This window comes from Anopheles funestus, chromosome 2RL, assembly GCF_943734845.2.
Source record: "Anopheles funestus chromosome 2RL, idAnoFuneDA-416_04, whole genome shotgun sequence".
NCBI lineage: Eukaryota > Metazoa > Arthropoda > Insecta > Diptera > Culicidae > Anopheles > Anopheles funestus.
The window spans coordinates 81,567,388-81,581,770 of record NC_064598.1 but is presented as its reverse complement, the minus strand read 5'-3'; the positions used below and the strand labels follow the sequence as shown (position 1 = coordinate 81,581,770).

Genomic DNA, 14,383 nt, shown 5'->3' with positions numbered 1-14,383 from the left:
GAGGTATTGTCAAGCGAATCAGTGTCGCCGCTTACCGAGCGTTTCGGTGGAACATTGAAAATCCGCTGTAATTACTTTATTATGCTCTAATACAATATTCATGCACCTCGAATCGAAGCTTAATCTTTCACTTTTCATCTACACATTCCCTTTTTTTGGGGGAATGAGCTTTAAGAATGGTTTCCCAATAGCGTGAGGGTTTTCTACAAACCGCTTCATGGAGGTGTCTATAATCTGTGGCTGTTACTCGTGACCCTCGGTAAAGGAAAAGGTAGCTTCACATGGTAATGACGTTGCTTTTGGAGCTGTAAAATTATCAAGATTACCGCTACGCCCTCTAGCATCCGTCTACATCAACTCAGTAAAGACAGTATCTTGAATTCTAAGGTTCTCGAACGCGCTATGCTATGTGCGGCTCGCACGTGTTCCGATGCTAGGTAGACGTGTTAAAAATGGAAGAAAGAAAAAAAACGAAATCTCTTACCACATGCAAACGATCCTTTTGTGTGCTTGTGTCCTTTTGCACCGCGGATGAACAGCATCAAAACGGAGCGACGCTTTTTTTTCTCCTTGTTCGTCTTCTTTTGATCACACTGAAAGGATTCGAAAGCAAACATATATCGTGAGAAAAACGAACACCAAGACTTATGAGGTGTGAGAACAGACGGGTTACCTTTCATGCTATATGATCCACAACTGGTGAAGAAATCCTGGAGGGATTTCTTGCTTCGCATGAAGCATCGTCGAATGAGTTGACTCAATGCGGTGCCGCATAAATATGCAAAGAAATATAAACGTACTACGAACAGGACAGAAAGAAGCACGCTGAGGCCCGCGTGGAAGGGTGGACGATACCGGCTGCAGCATAAGCAATGCGATGAGTACCAGGCAGAGCGAGCAAGCATGAAAAGGGATTTAAATTAATGGAAACAATCCATAATTGAGCGGAATTTTCTATCCGTTTGTGTACGCATTTATCCAATTCTTCGTCGGTCCGTCATGCGTCGACATTCTGCGTTCTTTTATGCTGCTGCGAGTGCCATCTGTATTATTGGTGGGGTTCCCGAAACATCCGGAGTTCCGTCCACCTACACGCATACACACACACACACACACGCATGGTGGCGGACGGTTTACATACGTGGCCAGCCATACCGTAACAACGGCGCGTGATGTTGTAACGTGAGTGATGAATACAGTCGAAGGATGAGTAGTAGCTGTCTTTATGCTGTCCGTCCCTTCTGTTCATCGACCTCACGGGATGCGATGCCTTCGCCTTGGAGGGGGGGGGGGGGGGGGGGGGGGGGGGTAGAAGGTGGTCCGTAATTATGTATTTATGCCGGCAGTGATTAAGGGTTTTAGCCGGGGAACAAATCAGATGTATCGTTGAGTTTTCTAGAACAAAAAGAAACACATCGGGTAAGTAAGGTTTGATCAGTTTAATGGTGAATAGTAAATTGGGTACGTTTACCTGCATCACTATTAAAGATCCTTTCGGTACAGTTACAAAGTATCTTACCGATGCACGGAATGTCCTTGCTGGGATTTAAAGTAGCAAAACACACAAGACCGAAATTCCAAAGCCTGCTTGTTTAAGGGCTTAAATTCCACTGTAACCGCAATACAACAGCAGAACGACAAACAGAATAAGAAACCCCACAACAATGGATCAAAGTTGCTTGAATTTTGGCCCCCCTCATTTGACACTCTCGCACATTGGGTAAAGGATTGTTTTGACGTGATTTTTCCTCTCCGCCCAACAGGACACAAACACGTTGTTTCAATTTGACAAAACGAAATGGAACATCAACAGCAACAACAAAAAAAACTCATGTTCTTTTAAAAGTGTTCACGGTAGGAACGCTACCGTGTAAAGGAACAAGGGGGACAAAGTTCAAGCGAGGGCACGTGGTGTAGATGATGAGTAAAAACGGGAACAAACGTGTTTTACCGTTTGTTGATCCTTGCGTCGGGTTGTACGGGAGAAGGGCGCGCATGCAGCCGGATCCGACGTGGTTGAATCTGGAGCGAACGTGCAAACTATGGAAGAAATGCCGATAATCTTTCTCTCTCCTTCCAACGAACACGCGCGCAAACATAGTACGCTGCACACATACACGCACACACTCGCTAATGCATCGTTTCCTTTCCGTCATACATACACTCACACACCGCAGGATCGCAGGAGAAGATTTGCAAGGACAAAAAATCACCAACACATAGCCCTGCACGCGGTAGAAAAAGAATCCTTTTGAAGCAGCGTGTGTGAGAGAGAGTGTGCATATGCTTGCATTTGGTGTCTCTTTTTCTCCTGCAAACAAACGCATACGCACAGGATGCTGCTAACATTCTCTCTCTCGCATTCTATCGAGCGCTCTCAGCCCGAAATCGTGTGCGTGTTCGTCGTGCCCTTATCGCTCTCTTTTGCGCTTGAATCTGGTACGTATGGGTTAATTTCATTTCATTCTCCCATTTTGTCATCAAACTCGCTAGCGAACGGACGTGCTTATCCCGTGGTTCCGCGATTGTTGAAAGTGTTCCATTTTCGAAGTGTCTCGTGCGTTTCTAACCACACCGTGGTCGGTTTGCTGTACGTAATTCGAACCGAAAGCGTTGTTTTAATCTTTGTGCAGTGAAAAATTAAGAAATATCTCTCAGTGCATGCATTTCTTGCGTTACACAGTGTGGAAAGAACGCTTGTTAGAAGAAGGAACCGAACACACATGCTTCCTGTTGCTTTCAGAGATGTGTGTACGAGGTTAGCTACACAACCACTTCACATAGCGCACGTGCGTTTGTTCCGCCGAAATTGCGTTCCCTCACCATATATCCTGCGCTAAGTGCGTCACGGCAACGGTAGTGTGTGCGTGTCTGTAATGAGAAAAAAAATGCAAACACTAATTCAGTGCATTGTGCAGGATGGAAGATTTGCCAAGTACGTCTTAGAAGGAAGTGAAACCACCTTCCTGAAGGGAACTTTACGAAGAATGCTACATTCACTCTACAAGCAAATGGAGCAAGCAGGCTGACGGAAGCTGTTACCGGCTCGTGGCTTACTTGGATGGCCGGAAGAGGGCGCTCGCGTGGTGGTGCTGCTGCTGCTGCATTTTATCCTGTCTGGCTTCTGTGACCGTTGGGAAAAAAAGGGTGTGAGGACATTTTTTACATGTATGTGTTCTTGTGTGATTGTATGTGCGAAAAGGGCATGGATCCGGTTAGCAACGTACGCAGCACACGGTACACGTCAGGAAGTGTCCAGAAGAAGTCGTCTGGGTTGTATGATGATGGTGTTGGTAATGTACGACGGTGCAAATTTTTGGCAGGAATTTTGAACTATTCATCGCTGTCTCCGACGTGACGATGATGATGATGATGCTGTTGCGCTCGCCATCAAGATGATGGCACTCGACCTGTACGTCATCGCCATATTTTTTCCCCATTTCTTGAGACTGCTGTAAGTCTCTTATTTTTCGCGTGAGATTGAATGATTTTTTTCTTTCGTACGGTTTGAAACCGAATCTTTACTGGCGATATTTCTCCCATAATAGGTAATGAAGTATTTTTTTATCGTTTCCATATGGAACCATGTCCCAGCTAATCCAGCTTCTCGATATGTATCGAAGCATGCTGTTTGAATGGCGCTGCTCACATTACAGGAAATACTGTTTCACAGGAAAAAACGGTTGTTTTTGTAGAACTTCCCTCGAATAAACTGTACACAGTTTGACATGTCGTGACAAGTTTAATTCTGCACGGGAAATGATTGACTGTTAGTTCTACGGAACGGGCTAAATGCAAATTGTGTTTGATGAATGTAAAAATTCCCTATAAAATTGTTGGAAACCATTCGTTTGACACTTGGCAATGAAAACTACGAATGGTTGCTATGATGTCAATTAATTGGAAAACTGATTGGAACAGTTTGTCATATTTCATTCAAGACATTGGTCAAAAAGTTTGACTTGTTTCTTGTTTGTTTTCTGGAGAATTTTCGAAATTCTCCATTAAATCTTTTCTTTTAAATTGTATTAGTCATTCGGCCGTTTATCTAGGTTACCGGAAAATTCAATTACAAACAATAAACTGAACTTCATTCCATGATTCATCTTCAGTTTCGAAGCAACTATTGATTCAAACATGGAAGTTACTTGCCTGAGAGGATCCCAAAAAGGGGAAGGAAACAAAACGAATGGTGGGTGATGCTGGTGGTGGCGTCTGCTGCACGAACAGGGAACTGTGTAATTGATTTAAATGATTTACTCTGGGGAGTTTCGGTGTGCTCCTACATTTCCCTTGGCAACCTTTCTAGAGGGAATTAAACCATTCGGGTTTTCTCATCAAGTCACACCCTTGGAACGTCTTCTACAGTACACAACAAAGCAAAAGATATGGTGCGATCCACACACAAACAAAAAACGGACGAGGACGGCGTTGGTTATGTTTGACGATTTATGGGATAAAGTTCGAACCACTCCGGCAAGTGTTGTTTCTCATACTTGCGAACCACGCACAATCCCATTAAACGAAGGTTGTGGTTGATATCGATGACTTTTACAACATCCTTCAATTATTGCCAACCTCGCCCACCTTCCCACCATTCTTCATCGACCCTTTCCCCGAGTTTTGACCCTTCCTTTTAGGACAGAGTGCGGCTAGTTGCTATGCCGTAGACATGCTGTAAGGGTGGTTTCTGTCCCGCTGCGACCCGGTGGGGAAATTCATAGTGAACGCAAACCGAAGTGGGGAATGTTTGGCAATGAAGCGAATATAATAAAAGAACGTCGTCCGCCCATCGTCCGATGATGTTCCGCCAGAGAAGAATCCGATGCCGAAAGCGAATTCGATACCGCGCCAACGACGATGCCTGGGGTGTGGTGGACGATTGTGAGGTTATCAACATCCGGCTGCCGGAAGCGGAAATTAGTGTGCCATCGACCGCATGTTGCCCACGGTCAGGCTGTGTTTCCGCTTAAAGCCGCGCAAATAAATCCACGAACACATCTGGAACGTCTTCTCACACACATACACACACACATGTGTGCGCATACAAATTTAAGCCACCCCGAAGCCGAAGAAGAAGGGTAAGATATGGCATATTACTTTTTTCTTTCCTGTCCACATTTGGTGTATTTTATTTAGGGAATCCTGTGGCGAATTCTCTGCATGCCCACCCATGGCACCCCGGCGTTGAATATATTGGGAAGAAGTTTTTGCCACACTCTGGAAGCGCAGGAAATGGCATTCCAGAAGAGAGAAAGTGGTCAAGAATTGTGGAAGACAAAAATGCGTTCGGTTGAACACAGAGAATGCGGAATATGAAACCCAAAAAGGAACCGGAAATTCGATATTCTCAACAGATAAAACGTTCACAAATTGTTGCGGGTTACTTACCAAAAAATGACGTAAAAGATTACTTTTCTCCATTTTAGCATATCACGAGGTGATTAATAATGTACGTACCTGTTTGTTTTATTTCTTCTTTGCTAGCCATTGGACACATTTCGGTTAAATAGCACCTTTTTTGCTGTACGAAGAATAATTTCCCACCCGGAAAAAGGTCGCACAAATATTGGTACGAAAACCCTGCGCGCCATAATTGCATGGGAAGAATTACCGTCGCTGGGTAAACAGTCGGCCCATCTTTCTCCGTCCGTCCCATCACCTGGGATGGTATTAGCTAGAATAATCTCAGAATCGTATCAGCAGCAACGGAAGACTCAGCAGCCAGCGATGAACTGCAAAACGAGAGAGGGACCAAGATTACGTGCTGATGGGAAGCTCACACGCGTGGCACAGGAGTTTACTTTTGGCGGGGAGGTCGTCGTACATCCCCTTAAGGGGTCCACGACATCGCACGGATGTTTAAGGTTACGGGTAAAGCATTTGCCTCCCATGTCCGCTTCGAGTTTTGGCTGGAGCCGTTGCCTGTTGGCGGTTTTCCGCGCTCCTGTTGACGGTGTGTATGTACGTGTGTGTGCCCTTTCTGTGTGTCTATCCCGTGCGTATATGGATGGTGTTTGCTGCCGTCAAATATTTAATCAGTTGATTAGATAAAACATAAATAAATTGTTATGATGTTGGAAAACGACGCAACGAGCAGAGAGGTAAGCGAAATCACCGCGAAGCGAATGGTCGCGATGATAACGACCGAACGCGCGCCCAAGACCCATCGCGTCGAACTCTGGTTAGGACCGTGTCAGTGGAGACGGCCTCACCAAAAAAGCCGCAAACTGCTTGTATTTTTCATTCTGTTTTCGAATCACCAAACCCCAAAAAATGGCACATTTCGTTGAAGGTGGAAGTAAAATGGCACAAATGCGTGTGGGTAGGAACTTCGCCCGCACTTCGTTTCCCATTTTTGGTTGGCCGCGAGTTTGTGTGGTAACATCTTTAAGAACCGCACAAACATTGCCTCCCCCTTCAACATTACCCTCTCCTTTTCATCGGGTACGGAAAGCAGCTGCTCTAGATTTTGTTCCCCTTAAAATTATGCCCCATAAAATCTCCGCACGCTGCCATTTGGCTGGTGCGTTTAAACCTCGCCCCCCATACTAAGCCGCCCAGAAAATGCCGTTCACCAAGAATCGAGGTTAAACGCGGACCCGGGTTAGAGATTATTCGACGACGTTGGTGTGATGACGGCTCCGGGGACGGAGAAAAGTGGCAGCAGCTTTTTCGGAGGGTGATTTCAGCTGTGAGATAACACGCGGGAACGATGTCTATGTGTGCACCATCGGTAGATAGGCACACACTTACGATCGTGCGGGGGACAGCCACTTCTACCTATGCAAATGTTTACGCCAAAGGCCAAAACATTGCTCGTCTGGGAGTAACATTCCCGTACTGTTTGGGGAGGGGAGAGCTGCGATCTGTGATTCTTTTTTCATAGCGCTCCGGAATGCACTGTTTACGCTTATGTTGTACGCTCGAATTGTAAGTGTGGCGCGCCTGACTGAAGAATTGGCTGATAGCTAAACAAAAGGAAGAAAGGGGATGTGAGAAATGGCGAAGGGGAAGACACACAAGTGTTGTTCACTTTTTGATACTCTCCAAATGCTTTCCATTCATGACGACAGAAGTGGAAAACCAAGAACAAACAAAAAATGGAGGGAAAACCGATCGTGTTTCGTCTAGCGCAAATTTTCTTCTCACCCCCTAGGCCTTTTCGGCTTTATGGAGTAACAAAACGGGAAAGAGCAACCAAAAAGAGCATTGAGTAACATGTGGATTTGTCATTTAAATCCCATGAGTCGGTGTGTGGACTTTTAGGAAAGCGGGAGCGCAGAAATGCGATCCAGAATCCAAACCAGCAAAACGGGTTCGGTACTACGTCTACAAGCGTCTGTTTCTAATTTCATGTGATTATGGTGAAATCTCGTGTTATCAGGCTTGTTTGTGTATGTACACATTGCCCTGCCTTTTTTGGGGGGGGGGGGGGGGGGGGGGGGGCAATGTTTGTATGCTACTCGGGGAGCAAAAGATTATTACTGTGCCTGGCTGTGGCTGGGCAGCTGGGGTAATCTGATCGTTCAACTATGTCGCTTCACTCCGCGGGTGTCTTTGTGTCTGGTCTGTCCAACCCATAAATGATCAAAAACTCGCTTTTACACAAACTCTCGTCGTCCCCGTTCGGTCACGAAAATAAACTGTCCATGCCTAGGGTCATCTAAAATCGAGTCGGTTTGTACTTGATCGTTGAACAGAGAGGCACACACACACACCAGCAACATGTTTTTGGAGCATAATTTATAGCAGTCTCTGTTGCTGATGTTGCCATGTTGTCGTGTTCGGGCGGTTCTGTACCGTAGAGCAGTGTGGATAACGAGAAACCACCCGAAACAGACACACACACACACGTTGGGTCCGGTGGGAGAACTTGACATGAAAAGCTCCCCACGGGGTGTTGAATCGCCTCTTTGCTTCTGGTCTCGCGTCGTACGCATATGGTGCACTGATTTGAAGGATGCTCCCTCCCCCATTAGCACGGAACGATCGTATCACATGCAGGTTCATTGTGTGTCGTCCATTTGGGATTTTGGGGTGTTTTGCAACTCTTTTGCAGCATTTTCCCCCGTCCCCGAAACCAGCCACCAGGCGTCTCCATTTCAATGCAGCAGCGCCGCAACCAGCGATCGATTTACGTGCGCGCCTGATATGAACCTGATAAACCCACCACAAATGGGAAAGGTAAAATTACAAAAAGCGTCACCAGCACAACCACCACCATCGGCTTCTAAAATGAAGTCAAATTCACTCAACACTCTAGGGTGAATTCCGCTTAACTCCATCGGCACCCATCGCCCGCACAGGATATGCGAGAATGAGTTTATGGCTTTTACCAATTTTCACCCGATAATGTGGTGCAATAGGAAAATAAATGGCATGTTAAGCGATTTGTGTGTGTGTTTGTGTGTGCAGGTTCAAGTGATCAAAATCACCGAAATGCGCTTGATGTACGCACGCACGCACGCAAAACAACATCCCCTTTCCGGTTTCATTTCCGGTTGTTTTTTTTGTTGTTTTTGCTCTGAGTGGGTTATTTCTAAAACTTGGGGCACATTTTGGTGCGCGTCGGTGTCCCACAGACACACACACGCCCACCGGTGACCAGTTGTCAACGTGTGTAAAATTTAGTGTACGCTTACGATGGTGGTGAGAATAATAGAGCACATGCTTCTTGCACAGGAACCCTCCCGGGGACCGGAAACGCTATTCGTTTGTAAACAGCTAGTGGCGGCAACGGTTTTACAAATTGCCATCAATTTATGCTCATCGCCTGCTCTATCCTGCTTAGCGTGCTGTCATTGCTTCCGCCACTTCCGACCGACACACTCGTTGATAATCGAGTTGTTTGACCGTGTCCGTCTGCTTCTCGTGTGTGTCATACTATATAAAGTATGAAAAATTCACAGCCAAACCGAGCACTACCAATGGAATGGGGGATTTTTTTATTTTTATTATTATTGTTTCATCCCCTTTTTGCTTTTCATAATCTTGTATCAAGTCAAAAGCATGACTTTATTGTGTAATGCTTCCAACACATGTCTTCTAGTTGTGTGTGTTTTTTGTAGTAAGTGAGCGCAAGAAAGAAAAGTCGATTGTACACCATTTGTGCGATTCACGCTAAAAGCATCTTTTTCTTTTATGTCTCTCTTTCCGTGTGATACACTACTCTTGCCTCGGCGTACGATGAGATCTTACAAGTGTTTTCCACGGTTGGCTAAAGGTCCGTGAAGGCTCAATCTGCTCTACTACTTCGTTACTTCAATTTGGAGTCAGATAACGCTTTGAAATGGTGGTGGAGTTACGTTACAAGGCTGAATGAATTTATCGTTGCCGGCGGGGTAGAAGATCGATAAAGCGCTCATGTTACCGACCAGTCAATTGTAACGATTTGTAACATAACTATAAGATAAGACTATTTCTTTTAATGCAAGACAATGTTGAGTAAATGAAGAGGATTTTTTGCATAAAATTAAAGAGTATTAGTTTTAATGAGTTTTTGATAGTTTTAGTCACATGATTGAAAATATTTTTTCCCCAAGTCGAACATTGCTCAATATAAGATTATTAAAAGACCGCACTGGCTATTGTTTTTCCATTCGTAGAATTATTTTAAAAACAGTTTAACGCTTTAAAGAACACCAAATACTGTAAAACTATTTTAATTTTTCTTTTATGTTTGAAGACTTCAGCAAAGCAATTAATAGAGTTCACAAACCAGGAATAAAATATCAAATGTTGTGTGATTTGAATTTTTTCTTTCCTTTTTGTTCGTCCTTCTTTTTTCTTTGTTTCTTTTTTATTGTTATGCTGTGTTAGGAATGTATAAAAATATTTATACGAACCATATCTGAAGGAATATAATCATTGTTGGTCCTACTCGCGATGTAATTCAATTTTTAAGCATCGTACCAAATGTAAGGAAATTTTGTCCAGAAGCGAAATATGGATTAAAGGAAACTTATATTTTTTTTTTGCAGATTTTTTCGATAGTTCTGTGATTGCAGAAGATGTTATCTTAGTTGTTTAAGCAATTTAACGTTTTTGTTATAATATTCCGCATTAACAATTCAATGCATAAACTATGTTAAACATGTTTATCTTCCAAACGCTATTTAAAGCATAATCCCCTAATCTGTTTCGTTCTATGCCTTCTCGTTTCTTGCCAAAAATTCTTCACGTGTAGAGAAAGTGCTTCTTTCAGTGTGTAATGGCACTTCAGAAACACACACACACCCACTCACTCTAATCGACGCAGGACCTAAAAAGAGGTGGTCGTGAAAAGATACTTTTATCTATTACTTTTTCACCCGGTTTGAGGCGCTGGCGGTTTTGGGGGAAAAGAAGACACACGAATACATCTCAATTAGCGTGTGCACAAGCACATAATACACCCATCCACCCACGCGAACGCGGCCACATCGTTATCAGACCCAGGTTCCGAAGGGAGAAGAAAACAACTTTTTCTTATCGCGTTTTTTTTTTCTCTGTGTGCGGCTCCATCGTTATGGCCCTCGCGTCCGTGTGACAGTGCGAAACTGTTGCCAACCATGGTTCCGATGCGTTTTTTTTTTTGGGGTGGTTTCAGTCGGGCCAAAAAGTGGGTTAGCGTTTGGTGGTGGTGGTGGCTTCCGTAAGTCGTCGTGGAAAAGAACATGAACTTTCCATTTGTCTGCTTTTCTCTGTCTCACATCGTTCTCGGTCTCTGTTTTCATCTTGCGTGGTGTGAAAGTCATCAGTACGAGGATTTTCGATCGATCTGTCCCGGGTTTATTCGGCGGTGGGCGAGACATGCTGCAGCAATTCGAACAAACCGGTTTCCCATCGTTTGCTTGATCCTGAGCCAAATCTGTCAAACCATCGTCTCTCGCTTTTCACGGTGTGATTGACCAATTTTCCACCTCCCCTGCGGGGGGAGCCTTTTTGTGCTCCGTACTCAAACACAAATACACTCGCACCAACGGTCGGAAAAGGCGATCCGATCGATTGGGAATGATTGCCCAATTCCCACCGCGTTGTGTCGGGTTGTGTTATCAATCAATCGCATGTGTTCCAGTAAATTCGCCAGATTGTTGTGCGTTTATCGTGTTTTCTCTCTCTCTCTCTTTCTCTTCTCGCTTGAAGGCTTCTTGTACGTGTGTACAAAGTAATGATTTTAATTTAATCTTCTCATGTCTGTATCTACAATATGTTTTTCTTTGTTTTTTTTTGTTGCTTTCTATTTACATTTACAGCGATTCTGGAGATTCTTTCCTGCTGTAGCTGTTCCTCCTCACATGGATTTATTACACGATCTCGGATGACGTTGAAATATTTCGACATCGGTATTTCTGCACAATTGGCTGACGATAACTCGATTTAATTGAATGTTTGGTTGGAAGATGGTCGTGTCTCGTGTTACTGATACGATGAACAAATCGCTAATAAATGATGTTTTTCTTTCTGTTTCTATTTCTCTCTCCCTCTCTGTGTTAGGAGCAGCGTCTTACCAACATCAGTGTAAAGTTACGCTATTTTCATTAAACAACTGTAAAACAACCAGCACTTACTCGTTGATGGTTAAGGCGACTCAGTGGTAAAGTTTCGTATCATTCCGTTGAAGAATTTTCAAACAACCTCATGCTGATATCGCAAACCATGCGACACGTGTCTATCGATCGGTGGGATTTGTGAAGAAATAGTTGAAATATTTCAAATTGTGAACATTCTTTCGCGGCTCGTCATACGACCGTGTGTAAGTGTGTAAGAAACTAACCGGTGGATATACTACTACAATCGGGCATGAGTCATGTGTCTGTGTCTGTCGGAAATGAGTCGTCGGTGTGCTCTCTTTCTGTGTACTTTGCAGTTCTGTCGAAGCGGTGTGTTTCCTGATAATGAATAGCACAGCAAAAAACCTCAACACATCCACAATCCCGTAGAATAATTTGATTTATTTAAAAAAAACTCCCTTCCGTCCATTTGCCGTGATCATCCCCTAGAATCCGGTTGGTGGTTTATCCCGTCGTTGAATTCTATTGAGAAGACACGCGGAAAAAGACCAGAAAAAACCTTAATCACCAAATCATTGCTTAATCATCCTAAGTGTGTTTGTGTTTTGTGATATTGATTTTCATCTTCCTGATGTAGATTTGTAATTATTTCCCTTATAGCATTAGACACCTGTTTTTCACCATCGTAGTGTGTAGTATGTGTGTCCCTTTAGTGTCGTTGTACGTGTAGTGTCCCGCTAGTGTTTCATCAGCCTTCCGATTCCTTACGTTCAATCGACAATATCAAACAGCTGCTGCTTATGCTGTTGAACGCGTTGAACCGAACCTATTACCTACCCACCTTACCTGTGTCCCTGCTTAAACACCACACAAAAACCACCCATCCAACACCACCATGTGCCCACGCGCTGTGGTCGATCGGTGTGTTGGTGTTCATTTATCGGAAATGCACCGGTGCACTCGAACCCTTATCATTCTTTCGCCCCGTGTGCTTTCTAACAACTGGACGGAGAACTGATAAGGGCCCGGGTCACCTTTACCCACCGTGGGATAATCGGCCGTGAGAGGCATTATTTGTGCCGATTCGTCGGATGGCAGTGAGAAAACCCTACTACAACGCGACAACAAATGGTAAACGCAAGAAAACGGTGTGCAATTCGATCCCGTGCGAGATCTTCAGTGAAAACATTCGTGTAATATTGTGTAATTTTATGTTTTTTGCTGTGTTGTTTTTAAATGTTTTCTTCATGTGTTGCCTTGCTCGCTGAATAATTCCACTCCAAGAGTGCGTGACAGAGAGAAGAAAAAAAAAGCGAGTGGTTCGATTCGTTATGCTGATAAGATAAGCAGAACAGCAACGAACTCTAATGTCTGATGTGTGTGTTTCGGGAAACGACAGCCAGTTATGTCACTTGTAAGCATTATGAATTTTAAATGAAATTTTATACTCAAAATGTGAATAATGTTTAAGTTTAAGCATATATCGACTCTTTTAATAGAATATTGACTAAAAAATACCTTAACAAATAATTGGTACGAAAGCATATCGAGTTACCTCATAAGAAACATTTATTCACAAGGGAATGGAACGCTACAGCCTTACAGATGACGTAAAAACGGTTTAAAATGTTATCTCACTCCTGTTCTGTGCCCAGTATCAAACCGTCCGAACTAACACGATAAGGCGGTTTGTTAAGTGGCAACCAAAACCACCCCTATCGCTGCTGTCCCAATCGTTTAAACAGGCCACTTTCGTACATTGCGCTGCTGCTTGTTGCGTTCGCAGGCGATGTATTTCCTACCGATGGCAATACTTTGTCACTTCTCGGTTATGTTCTGGTTTATAGTTTATGCTTCCGAGGCGACAAACACATACAGAGACACCCTTCTCGAAACGATCCGGAGTGAGATCTCACTCAACGGAAAGTTCTTTACCACGTTTTATAGTGTGGACACAAAGCGCTCGACAATATTTGATCCCGCGTAACCCGGCTGGCCCCCGGGAGTGTCCCAATTGATGGTGCAGTTGCGACAATTTTAACGAGTTTTCCAAAAAATCAACACACGGAGTGATGGACCATCAAACCGAGGGTGGTAGAAGGAGCATATAAAGAGCAGTTTCGATTGACGGGAATGTATTCCCGATTGAGGGAATTATTATGATACAAAATGTTAATGTACTCGCACACACACACTCCTTCTGTCGCAACCTGGCTTTCCCCAATCTTTCCCCGTTGGTTTGTACGGGTAGAATGCGGATCAGCTCAATTATGTTGCTCCCTCGGAATACTCTTTATGCGGTAGTCGGGGGCATCGTGTACAGGTAGGATGGAATTAAAAATCCGAAGCACTTCTCCGCAATGCACTTAATTGATTTTATCTGCAGATTATCATTTCATATCCCTGTATTTTTTTGTTCTGTTTTATTTTCCTTAACCCAGCGAATGCTTAATAAACCTCCCCATTCGACTGGCGAAACCCCTTTTCAGGTCCTTGGTTTGCATTTCCCTTGTTTGTGTGTCAGTTTGTGTTGATTGAAATTGATCATAATTTTTGTGGTACCATTTTCCGTGCGTGTCGGAATTTTGAAAAAGGGGGAACAACAGTCCGCGGATGATGTGCTCCCGGGTGTGATCGGTGAAGTACATTATTTTTACTGTCACGAGCAAATTGTTTAACATACTTTCGAATTCGGTTTGTTCGTTTCGGCTTCGGCCGGGGGTTTCGGTTCATTTAATTTGACAAATTCCGCTGCTCGCGCACGGTTGAGTGGCAGTTAATTAGGTAAATATACGCTTATGGAGTGGAAAATGAAGTGCGCGAATTGAGCGTGTGCGGTGTGCGGATGCGATGAGAAATTATCTTTATTTGAATAAATCATTTCCGAT

At 44.0% G+C, this 14,383-nt stretch overlaps 1 long non-coding RNA gene across 1 annotated transcript in view; it reads left to right on the top strand.

Annotated features, from left to right (window-relative positions):
• Window positions 1-12,993, top strand: part of LOC125761371 (uncharacterized) — a 43,733-nt gene extending 30,740 nt beyond the window's left edge. The window contains exon 4 of the long non-coding RNA XR_007418099.1: window positions 11,238-12,993. This is a non-coding gene — a long non-coding RNA (uncharacterized LOC125761371). The remainder of the gene's footprint in view (window positions 1-11,237) is intronic.
• Window positions 12,994-14,383: the final 1,390 nt, after the last annotated feature.